Source organism: Rhinopithecus roxellana, chromosome 4, assembly GCF_007565055.1.
Source record: "Rhinopithecus roxellana isolate Shanxi Qingling chromosome 4, ASM756505v1, whole genome shotgun sequence".
In the NCBI taxonomy this organism is placed as follows: Eukaryota; Metazoa; Chordata; class Mammalia; order Primates; family Cercopithecidae; genus Rhinopithecus; species Rhinopithecus roxellana.
Genome location: NC_044552.1, coordinates 7,726,000 through 7,738,159, shown reverse-complemented (window position 1 = coordinate 7,738,159; position 12,160 = coordinate 7,726,000). Strand labels below are relative to the sequence as shown.

Here is a 12,160-nt window from a genome sequence, read left to right as displayed (position 1 = left end):
TGTTATTGTGTTCAGGGAACATACTTTCTATGTCCTCTTAACTTTTTTGAACTGCGTACTTTGTTTTAAAATTTAAATAGCCAATAGGCACTGTACCTAGTGGCTCCTTGAACATGTATACCTTGGAGATGCCATGGATTTAGTTCTAGACCACTGCAGTAAAGCAAATACTGCAATAAAGCAGGATATATGGTGTTTTTTTTATTTCCCAGTGCATACCAAAGTTATGTTTACACTATACTGTAGTCTTTGTAAGTGTGAAGATGAGCATTGGCTTTCATAGCATTATGACTAATAAAACAACGTGAATACCTTAATTTAAAAAATATTGCCCAAAATGTGAATGATCATCTGAGTCTTTATCCAGTCATAATCTTTTTGCTGGTAGAGGTCTTGCCTCGATGCAGATTGCTGCTGAGTGATAAGGGTAGTGGTGGGCTAAAGGTTGGGTGGCTGTTACCATTTCTTAAAATAAAGCAATGAAGTTTGCCACACTGACTTTTACTTTCATGAAAGATTTCTCTGTAGCATACGGTGGTGTTTGATAGCATTTCACCCAGAGTGAAACTTCTTTCAAAATTGGAGTCAGCCCTCTCAAACTCTGCCACGGCTTTATCAGTTGAGTTTATGTAGTACTCTTAAATCCTTTGTTGTCATTTCAGCAGCATTTACAGCATCTTCACCAGAAATAGATTTCATCTCAAGAAACCGCTTTCTTTGCTCATCCGTAGAAGCATCTCCTTATCCATTCAAGCCTTATCGTGAGATTGCAGCAATTAAGTCACATCTTCAAGCTCCACTTCAGTAATGGTTGTCTTACTGTTTCTACCACATCTGTGGGGACTTCCTCCATTGAAGTCTTGAATCCCTCAGAGTCATCCTTGAAGACTGGAATCTGCTTCTGCCAAACTCCTGTTAATGTTGCTATTTTGACCTCCTCTCTTCAATCATGAATGCTTTAATGGCATTTAGAATGGTGAATCCTTTCAAGAAGGCTTTCAATTTACTTTGCTCAGCTCCATCAGAGGAATAACTGTCTGTGACAACTATCACCTCATTAAATGAATTTCTTAAATAGTAAGACTTGAAAGTAAAAATTACTCCTTGATCCATGGGCTGAAAAATGGACATTGTTGTGTTACCAGGCATGAAAACAACATTCGTCTTCTTGTACATCTCCATCAGAGCTCTTGGATGACAAGGTTTATTGTCATTGAGCAGTTATATTTTAAAATAAATCTTTTTTTTCTGAGTAGTGACTCTCAATGTTGGACTTAAAATATTCAGTAAACCATACTATAAACAGATGTGCTGTCATCCAGGCTTTATTTTTCCATCTTTATAGCACAGAGTAGATTTTGCATGATTCTTAAGGGCCTTAAGGATTTTCGGAATAGTTGATGAGCATTTGCTTCAACCTAAAGCCACCAGCTGTATTAACCCTTAAGAAGAGAGTCATTCTGTCCTTTGAAGCTTTGAAGCCAGGCATTGACTTCTCCTCTCCAGCTATGAAAGCCCTGGATGGCATCTTCTTCCAATAGAAGGCTGGTTTATCTACATAGAAAATCTGTTGTTTTCTGTGTAGAAAACAGATAACCTTCCTCCGTTATCTCTGAGAAATCTTCTAGATAACTTGCTGCAGCTTCTACATTAACACCTGCTGCTTCACCTTACCCTTTTATGTCATGGAGATGGCTTCTTTCCTTACCTCTCTTGAGCCAACCTCTGCTAGCTGTCAGCCTTTCTTCTGCAGCTTCCTCACTTGTTTCAGCCTTCATAGCATTGAAGAGAGTTAGGGCCTTTCTCTGGATTAGGCTTTGGCTTAAGGGATGTTTCATCTTCTGTCTAAACCACTAAAATTTTCTTCATATCAGCAGTAAGACTGTTGTGCTTTCTTATCATTCAGGTGTTCACTGGAGTAGCACTTTTAATTTTCTTCAATAACTTTTCCTTTGCATTCACAACTTGGCTTACTGGCACAAGCATCCTATCCTTCAGGCTGTCTCAGCTTTCAACATGCCTTCTTCAGTAAGCTTAATCATTTCTAGGTTTTGGCTTAAAGCTAGAGACATGCAACTCTTCCTTTCACTTGAACACTTAGAGGCCCTTGTAGGCTTATTAACTTGTAGGCATCATTTTAACATTGTTGTATCTTGGGTAATAGGCAGGTCCAAGGAGAGGCAGAGAGACTGGGGGGAATGGCCAGTTGATGGAGCAGTGAGAACATACACACAACGTTTATTAAGTTCACTGTGTTACATGGGCACAATTAATGCAGCCCCAGAACAATTACAACAGTAAAAACAAAGATCACTGATCAAAGATCACCATGGCAGATATAATAATAATGCAAAAGTTTGAAATATTGCAAGAATGACAAAAAATGTGTCAGATACAAGAAGTGAGTGCATGTGTTTGGAGAAATGGTGCCAAGATAGACTTGCTCCATGCAGAGTTGCCACAAACCCTTAATGTAAAAAGCACAGTATCTGTGAAGCTCAACAAAGCAAGGTATACCTGTATTCATTTTCTCTTGCTGCGTAACAAATTGCTACAAACTTAGCAGTTGACACAGTGCTTACTGTCTTGTGGTTCTGTAGGTCAGAAGCCTGACACAGGTCTTACCTGGCTGTATGACGATGTCAGCAGGTCTGTCTTCTGGAGGCTCCAGGGGAAAGTCTGTTTTCCTGCTTATTCAGGTTACTGGCAGAATTTAGTCCTGTAGCTGTAGTCATCATGTTCTTGTGAGCTGTCAGCTGAAGACATTCCCAGCTTTTAGAGGCCACCATGTTCTTTGGATAGGAGCTCTCTTTCTCCATCTTGAAAGCCAGCAGTGGCAGGTCGGGCCTCATTTCCTGTCTCTCTCCTGCCTCTTCGGTTGTTCAATACCTCTGACTTCAGCCAGAAGAGAGTCTCCATTGTTACGGGATTGTGTAATTAAATTTGAAAGAATCCTGCAATAACTGAGGATAATCTCCCCATCTCAAAATACATAACCTTATCACATTTGCAGCATCCCCTTTTCCACATACAGAAACATGTACAGGTTCCAGAGGTTGGGGTGTGGCCATTTTACAGGGCCATTATTTCACCTGCCGTGCTGCCATCTTGGATAATTCAACTTTACACTGTATCATCTTTTAAACTGGTGAAATTTTGAAGTGATAAAATTTTTAAAGTTCTTTTTAAAATTTTATTATTATCATTTTCAGAGCTCTTCATTTATATGTATAGATCCACATTTAAGTTTTAACATTTCAGTATGGGTCTGAAGACAATTAATTCTCTCGGCTTTTGTTTTTCTGGAAAAAAAAAAAAAAAAAACTTTCTATGGCCTTCATTTTTGAAAGCTAAATTGTTTCTCAATATGAAATTCTGGGTTGGACAGTTTTTTTTTTCTTTCAGTAGTGTAAAAATATCACTCCATGGTTTCCATTGAGAAGTCTGCTTTAATTTTTATCTTTTATTCTCTGTATGTAATGTTCTTCTACCCTCTGGCTGTTTTCAGGATTTTCTCTTTATCTTTGGTTTTCAGCAGTTTGAACATAATGTCTAAAATTCTTTTTCTCCCTTTTCTTCTTTTTCTCAGTATTTTTTTATTTCTTTATGCTTATTCTTTCGTATCCGTATTCTTAATCATCCTAGATGAGTAATTTAGGCTCTTTGGATGTGTGGTTTGTTGTTTTCATTATTTGGGGAAAATTCTTAACCTTTATTTTTTTTCATGTATTTCTACTACCATGTTTATTCTTCCTTTTCCTTCTGCAGTGCCAATTGTATGTCACACTATTTGATACTGTCCTGTGGCTCCCAAATGCATTTGTCTGTTTTCATTCATTCTTTCTTTTCTCTTTCTTTTTTTCCTTACCTTTCTCCCTTCCCTCTGCTTCCTTCCCCTCACTTTCCTTTTCTTACCTCTTTTTTTCTTTCCTCTGCTTTTCTCCTCTTTGTGTTTCTGATTGGATAATTTGTATTGTGCTATCTGTAAGTTTCCTACAGATTGCTTAGTTTTCTCAAGTCTCCTAATAAGTCTGTCACAGGCTTTCTTTATCTCTCTTGCACTGATTTTTATTTCTAGCATTTTATTTGACCCTCTATCTGCCTAAATTCCCTTTTGTGAATGCATGTTATCCACCTTTTCGTCTGGATCCTTTAGCATATTAAACACAGTCATTTTAAAGTCTCTGTCTGAGACCTCCAACACCTAGGTCATCTCAGAGTCTGGCTGAGGTGATTGCTTTGACAGTGAAAGCATGTGCCTCGTGTGTGTTTGTGTGTGTGTGTGTGTGTATGTGTGTATTAACTTTTATTTAATTTTTGTTATTAATAATAGGAACTATTGACCTAAAGAAAGAAATTGAGGCAAAATTAATATAGTGAGTTTATTTGAGCCAAGGTTGAAGACAGCTGCCCGGGACACACTTTGAAGTTGCCTTGGAGAGTGCTCTATCTGGCCATTGTTACAAGCAGATTTTATAAGGCAAAAGGGGATGAGGGGAAAAGGGGTGGACTGATAGAAAGTTGTTTGACAGGAATTGTCATTCGTTTACAGAGAACATTGGTTAGTGATTGGCTGTGCAGTTTTGAACTATAGGGTATCAGTTAGGGTGTCTGGCGTGTGGCATTTTATGGCACTTGGCTTTGGTTAGTGTAGAGCCCACATAGCAGGTGGCTTCAGAAGGTAATTATTTAGCTCAAGGGGGAGAGTAAGACAGGGCTGCTGTCGCACACTGCAACATCTCAGTCCTCCTCTGGGCCTGCTGATTAAAGAGGACTTGCATTCCTCAGAGAAAAAGTGTCTTTTCTTTCTCACTACTGAAGTGGGTAGCTTCTGGTGGCTGGCAATGGGCAGTGTTCTGTCAGGTCATCAGAAGGGCAGTTGAGCCTACCCATCCAGGGTTGAGCCAGGCTTGGATGTTCAGTGTAGCACTTCAGCTTTTAATTCTTCCGGCGATGGCCTGCTGGTTCCTTGTGCTTATGGCTGGAACTGGGATGCTGGGGGCTTTTCTCAGTGCTAGTGCCCCTGCTCAACTTGCAGCCTCCTGCGCCGTGGGCTGGGGGAGTCCCTGCCCACCTCCTCACCGCGCCCCCCCCTCCCCCCCAGCAGTGGGCTGCTGCTGCTTCCCAGCAGGGCTAGGCTTCTGGATGGGGAGGGGAGGGTCGCTTCATCTTCTGGTCCAGTCTCAGTCTTGGCGGTCCCTGTGTTTCTAGCCCCTCCCCTATGGTAAGGGACTGAAATTTTATTGGTGTGGGATTTTGGTCTCAGGACAATTTCCTGCCTCCCCTGGGGTAGAGGGTGTCCTCCTCTGTTCTTCCCCCAGCTGCAGGGTGTTTCTGTCTGTCCCCTTGGTGACATCTGCTTCCCTTTCCCTATCAGCTTAAAGCCCAGGGGCTTTCTTCAGAGGGTGGAAGCGCTCAGGGAGGGTTGGCTTCATGCCTGTTTGCTCTGCCTGCACGCTCGGGGCACTTCTCTGGCCTCATGTGCTGCCCCTCATGTGAGCACCTGGTGCGGGCCCATGTTAGAGAGCCTGTAAGTGAGTGTGGACTCTCTCAGCCCATCCTAATTTAAAGGCAGAAGAACACATGTAAGCAGGCAAACAGGACATTCTAGATTATGACTGTAAAGAGGAAAGAATTGAGGAAGGGCGGGGTGGGCAGGACAGGGACACCGACTTTAGGTAGAGTGGAGGAACAGCCCGGAGGTAACATTGGTGCGGTGAGTTGAAGGTTGAAAATGACCCTGTCATCTTAAGAGTTGGGTGTAGGGAGGGCTTTTCATGCTGAGGAGATGGCAAGTACAAATCCCAGGGGTAGCAATGAGATGGGCCAGTTCGAGGAGGAGAAAGTTTACCGCAGGCTGAAGCAGAGTGAGTCAGGGGAGATGGTGTAGAGGGAGGTTGGAGAGTTGCGAGTCAGGTGAACCTGCAGTCTCTTGGCCATGTTATGATGCTTGAATTACATTCCATGAGGAATGGGAAGAACTTGGTGATGATCTGAATGTAGCTTCCTTTTGCTTGCTAAGTGAATTCCAGTCTCTTCTGCTTTGTGTTCAAGGCCCAGAGTAACCAGGTTCTAGAATACCTTTTCCATCCTATCTCCCACTCTACTAATAGGTGAACAATCAGGTTGGCTTCCTGCTCTTAGGTGAGTCTTATGCATTTTCCTGCTCACCGTGTTCATGCCGTTCCCTAACTGGAAAGTACTTGTCCCTCTCTGCCTGTCACTGTAGGCTCTAGTCAGATGTGCTGCTGCCACGAAACTTCTCCTAGGCATTTCCTCACCTCCATCTTCATCAATTGTTCCCACATCTATGTGGTAGCTTCTTGAGTATACCTGTTTATCACACATTATTTGTTTAATTTGTTAATTAATTTTTACATTTGTTTTATTTAATTAAATTTTCTGTCTTGTATCTTTAGTCTGGTTCTCTCTGCCAACTTTCACTACCTGTTTATAATCACACTCAACCCTCCCATATCCTAAAGAAACCTTCCCTTACCCTCCTTTCCCCTGACTCTGACGTCTTGTCTTTCTCTTTTCCTTTACAGCCACATACCCAGAAGAGCGCCTTTATTTGCAGGCCCTGTGCGTCCTCATGCCCTCCCTCACTCCTTACTGGTGTATGATAGGGTTTTTACCTCCAGACCCCCGCTGACACTGCTTTCAGAGATAATGATGTCTTCCTAATCCCAGTGACCACCAAGCCCAAGGACCTCTTATTAATTTTCATCTGTGTATCTGAATGTGATATTCAATACTATTGGCCACATCTTCCTTTTTAAAAGTTTCTAAACCCCCACTTCCTGGCCGTTTTGCTGTCACATGTTTTGTCCCATCTTTCTGATTTCCCCTTGTTTCTTTTTGTTTCTAGCTCACCCCTAAGTGTAGGGATTACCCATCCTTCTCATGTCAGACCTCCTGTCTCCACAGCATATTCTCTTTGGCTTCTCATTTATGTCCTTTTAGAAAAACAGCTCTCACTGCATATTCCCAGATCTGTGCCTCTAGCCCAGACCTCTCTCTAGTGGGAAAAAAAGAGAATGTGCACGTATACTTAATGTATCATAATTTTCATATTGCTGTGTAATCTTTGTAATTATTTTAAATGGATGTATAATGTTATGTTAAGTGGCTGTGCCATAATTAGCCGAACCATTTTCCTATTGAAAATATCTTGTCCTGAATTTCCAGCTACAGTTTACAATTCTGTGCATGTATGTTGAGTTTGAGATTCAGTGGAATGGAAAGTGAATGGATTTTTTTCTCTTCCAAGCTAGCTCAGTGCTCAGATGAGAAACCTCAGCAGAATCTTTGGCAAACCTTTCTCAGGCTTTCTTATTTTGAATCAGTTAAGAGGCCCACTGTCACTGCCTGAGTTCAGGGTAACATTTTAACTCTTGCACAAACTACTGAAAAAAGCCTTCTGAATGGTCTGCCTGTCTGACCTGTTGACCTTCTGACCGAGCATGATCTCAATTGTTAGAAAACAGGTACTACTTGTGTTCCTAAGGCCCAAAAGGGATCTGAAGTTTTTCACACTGGCATGTCTCTGAGTAGATCTGAAAAGAGATTTATTTGGAGTTTCACCTTCAATCAAGACAGGATTTTAAACACACTCTGAGTTGTGGTTTATCATCCCTACTACTTACCATAAGAATATTCTTTGTCACACCTTATTGGCAACTAAGATGCACTCTTGAGCCTTTTAATCTGTTTGCTTTTAATCTGTTACTCTCTAGAAGTAATCCTGAAAAACAGCTGACAGTGATATTTCAAACTCCTTGGTGCTCTTCAAAGAAACATAGAAGCCCTAATAAATAGATTTGTGCCTTGGAAAATAAAGTGTCAGTGACTTCACACAGAACCCAGGAATCTTAACTCATACTTCCCCAACTATTCAACTTTTTAAAAATAAAGTGGCCCTTGTGGTCTTTCTAAGCTGTTCTTGGCTACCTAACTGATGGAGAGCGCTGGCTTTTCTTTCGAAGCCCAGGTCAGTGGTCTGACAGGGACAGTGCTGCTGATTTTGGTCCCTCTCCTGAGTGTACTTTGTATCTGTTAAGTGAAGTCATGCTTGGATTTTTGATGTGTTGATATCTCAGAGTTTCTGCCTGATTTTCAGTCACTACCGGTCGCACACTGACAAGTGGAGAATACAGTTTTCGGTGGCTGGCTGACTCGTATTTTGAAATCTTTCTCCTCCCTTCCCAATCTGACTGTAAGTCCTCCCTGTGTAAGGAGAGAGGGTTGTGTTTCAATGCTGGTGTGCACCAAGTATGTCCAAACTTGGTAAAAGCAAGCAAACATACAAAATGACAGCATTTCTGGAATCAGGATGGTGAATAGAAAGCAGTGTCCTTCCCCTGAGGCAGAGGGTCGGCAGGGGCACTGGTTGGTGGGGTTGGTGGGGAGTGATCACATTACGTAGACTCCATGTGAATCCTTGGGCTGCCTTCCACTGCTGGGTCTTTCTCTTTGTTTCCTCGAATGTATTTTATATTTAGTTCACCTTAACAACAAATTGCCTTTCAAATGATGGAAAAGCACAAGTGCTGATGGTGAACAGCTGTCTCCTCCTCTCATACCAGTTTTATTTCTGCTTTGAAGCACTATGGTCTGTGCATCCTCTTAACTAAGTTGTAGATCTAGCCACAAGGTTTGATGATTGTGCTCTTTTCCATAGATAAGAGGACAAGAGAAAATAACTCCAGTCACTCTTTAATAGATAGATTTAAAATTAATCAAGATGAGGGTAAGTTTAAAAAACTATTCCAGGTGTTTCATTCTCTGAAAACCCAAGGGTCTGCTGCCTTCTACTCCAGGGCCTTGGTTCTCAAGGGAAGATATTTGTCTATAATTCCTAGCCTGATGGCTTAGCTGCCCACTCTGAGCCATTCAACCCCAGATCTTGAGAATCAAGGGGTGGAGAGTGAAAATCTGTGGGACGGCAGGCACCTTGCTTTCACTTCCACCTCTAAAATGATAGCGCAGTATTCTTCTCACATAGACCTGCTGTCGTTCCTCTGTTTGCATCTCTCTCATCCCCTCTCATAGCCTCTCCCCTCCTTACAATCACAAAAAAGTCCTTGAATTTAGACTGATCCAAGATCCAGGGTCATCTCACTACCTCCCCGCCCCCCACCGCCAAGCACCAGTGGTAGAGTGGGCTTTATCCCTTGAACAAGGACAGTGAACCTGTTAAAGAAAGAAGATCCAACAAAATCCAGAAGAATGAACACAACTCAAAAAAGACTGTCGGGAGTATGTTCTCAGCTGAGTGCTGAGTGAGATCACCATTCTCCATAATCTCAGGCAGTAGAAGAGCCTTGAGAATGTGCCAGACAGGTCGAATTCTGCCTTAAAGGAAATATTACTCCAGAAACAGAAAGTGTTTTTAAGTGCAGATCTAAAGATCATAAATGTATTTAAGCAAGAGCTCAAACTTAATATGAGACAATAAAATGAGATGAAATGGGAAATATGGAACTAAGGGAATAAAATGAGAACAAAATACTGTCAGTCGAAAACTAATGAATAAATACGAAACAGTAAAGAACTTAATGGTGTGACAATTCAGTTATCGACATAAGAAAAAAGCTTTAGAAAAATTGTAGAAAAAACAAAAGGTAAAAACCCGAAGAGAGGAAGGCAATTTAAATTATCGTTAGGGTGATCCAGAAAAAACGTAATTGATGTCCCCAAAGAAAAGAACCTTATTCCAAAAAAAGTTGACCAGAAAACATATATGAAGATATCATAGAAGAAAATTTTTCTGAGGTATAAACCAAATTGCCAGAAAGCAAAGGAGTATGCAAAGTGTTGAAGGTGATAGCACCAGTCAAGTGTTAAGAATAAATAGAGAACTAAGTGTAAACAATGATACAGGTAGAATGTAAGTGTTATATACTTTGACAAATGAGAGAGGAATCTGTCTATATCTAAAATCAAAACATGTAGTTCAAAAGTTCCGTGTAACATACCTCTTTTTCCAATTCTTAACACTCAGTAGATTTTTAGGAAATAGTTTCTCTTATAAAGAAATATGGATCTTAAGTTTAGCAGTTTCTTTATCTTAATAACTTCAATGTCATTTTCTTTTAAGTGCAAGGTTAAATTTTGTGTTGTTGTTGTTTAAATCACATACAGTATTTCTGGGTTGAATTTTTGCATTTTTCTTTGAAGTATAAGACATTGTTTAATTTTAAATAACATAACTCTATCTAAAAATAAAAGTTTCTCTTAAAATGTTTGTGAGACAGAGCAAAACAGGCATACCTACCCTGGCCAAAACTCTGGTTGAATAGGTCCTGAATGGGGCCTGATATGGGTAGATTATTTTTAAGTCCATGGTGTTTCAGCTCTGCCAGCTTCTCATCCAAGTGGTTTCTCATCTCTGTTTTTGTATTTACTTTAATAGCCTACTGGCTTTCACCTTTATGACACCCACATCTAGCTTTTGGAAGTGGGCAGAGAGAGACTACTCACCCCAGGTTGATGAGCATCATTTTTCACTTTGCCAACTTGCCTGATAGAGTTAATCATTGACTTTCTTACATTCATCTCAATAAGGGAAAACCAGTAGGAAAACGCTATTTCATGAGTGAGTGGATTGGAGAATAAAAAAAGATTTGTTAAAACATTTTGTAAAAGTGAATAATACTGATACTTTTTTCTATTATTCTTTAGCTCAAATATTTTAGTTTTGAGACCCCCCCTTTTGTTTTTTTGATTATGGAGGGTAAATGTATCTTTAATGGAATAGTATGCTTTTTTTCCCATTAAACTATGATATGAGAGCGTATAAACTGAGGTCAGAATATGACTAGAATATTTCTAATGTAAATTTTATCCTCAATAAGTAGTTTTTACAGTATAGACATTTTGGTCTAATATGAATTTCAAATATGTACATTGCAACGGCTATTTGAAAATAGTGGAGAATTAAGTAGTTGGCTTTCTACAAATAGAGTAATATACGGTTGAATAATTTTTATTCATATGCCTAACAATCCAACAAATGGAAACCAAACTAAATCATGGCAAGTAATTGTTGCTCAAAAATACAGTAGTTGATAGATTGTGGGCATTGTCACTTAGATACTGATTTATTTCCAACACAGCTAGAAATGAAGGTGATTTCATTTCTCTTGCAATAAGTTTTACCTTCTTTCTGCCTATCTCCCTACCCACCTACCTGCCTTACCTTCGCTAATGACAAAGACACATAGCCATTGAATATTTTGTTGAGTTACAATGGTAATTTTTTTAAACCAAGGCCCGTTACAACCTTATGACTTTTAAATTTTGTTGGTAAGAAACCAAAAATAAGTGAATTATTTTAGTTTCATAATTTTCTGTTCATTGATACAATTGCTATATCAGCAATACTTCGTGGCTGTCCTGACTATGGTCTGCTCTAGAAATTATATTAACAGCCCCTTTTCTAATGAAAATATCAGTTTTGCATACTTAGAAATTTGCTGAAAAGTTTGTTTTAAAAGATCCTTAATGAGATAAGGCAGTCAAATACTCAGCATTAAAGGGTTGAATTTTCTTCTTTTTTTTTTTTTGTTTTTTGTTTTTTTGAGATGGAGTCTCACTCTGTCACCCAGGCTGGAGTGCAGTGGCACTTTCTAGGCTCACTGCAAGCTCTGCCTTCTGGGTTCATGCCATTCTCCCACCTCAGCCTCCCGCGTAACTGGGACTACAGGTGCCCACCACCACGCCCGGCTAATTTTCTTTTTGTGTTTTTAGTAGAGACAGGGTTTCACTGTGTTAGCCAGGATGGTCTGGATCTCCTGACCTCGTGATCCACCTGTCTCGGCCTCCCAAAGTGCTGGAATTACCGGCATGAGCCACCGCACCCAGCCGAATTTTCTTCTTTTTGGCCAGCCTTCTCAGACTGTTGTGTGGACAGAGTCCTCAGGTATTGTTACCAAGCCAGTCTAGGTCAATTTGCCTACACACAATGAAAAACCAAACACCGAATCACTGGATTTTTATAGAGAGAAAGGTTAATGGCAAGGCAGCCATGCAGGAGATGGGCTCAATTCTGTCTTCCCTTACCAGCTCAAAGCAGTATCTAAAAGGAAGAGATGCTGGAGGAGGGGTTTCGGGGTTGGTTAATGATTGTTGGAAAGGGAGGGGATGTTTGGAAAGG

At 40.5% G+C, this 12,160-nt stretch overlaps 1 protein-coding gene across 1 annotated transcript in view; it reads left to right on the top strand.

Annotated features, from left to right (window-relative positions):
- The window catches only part of HIVEP1 (HIVEP zinc finger 1), a 152,873-nt gene that overhangs the window by 94,797 nt on the left and 45,916 nt on the right, over positions 1-12,160 (top strand).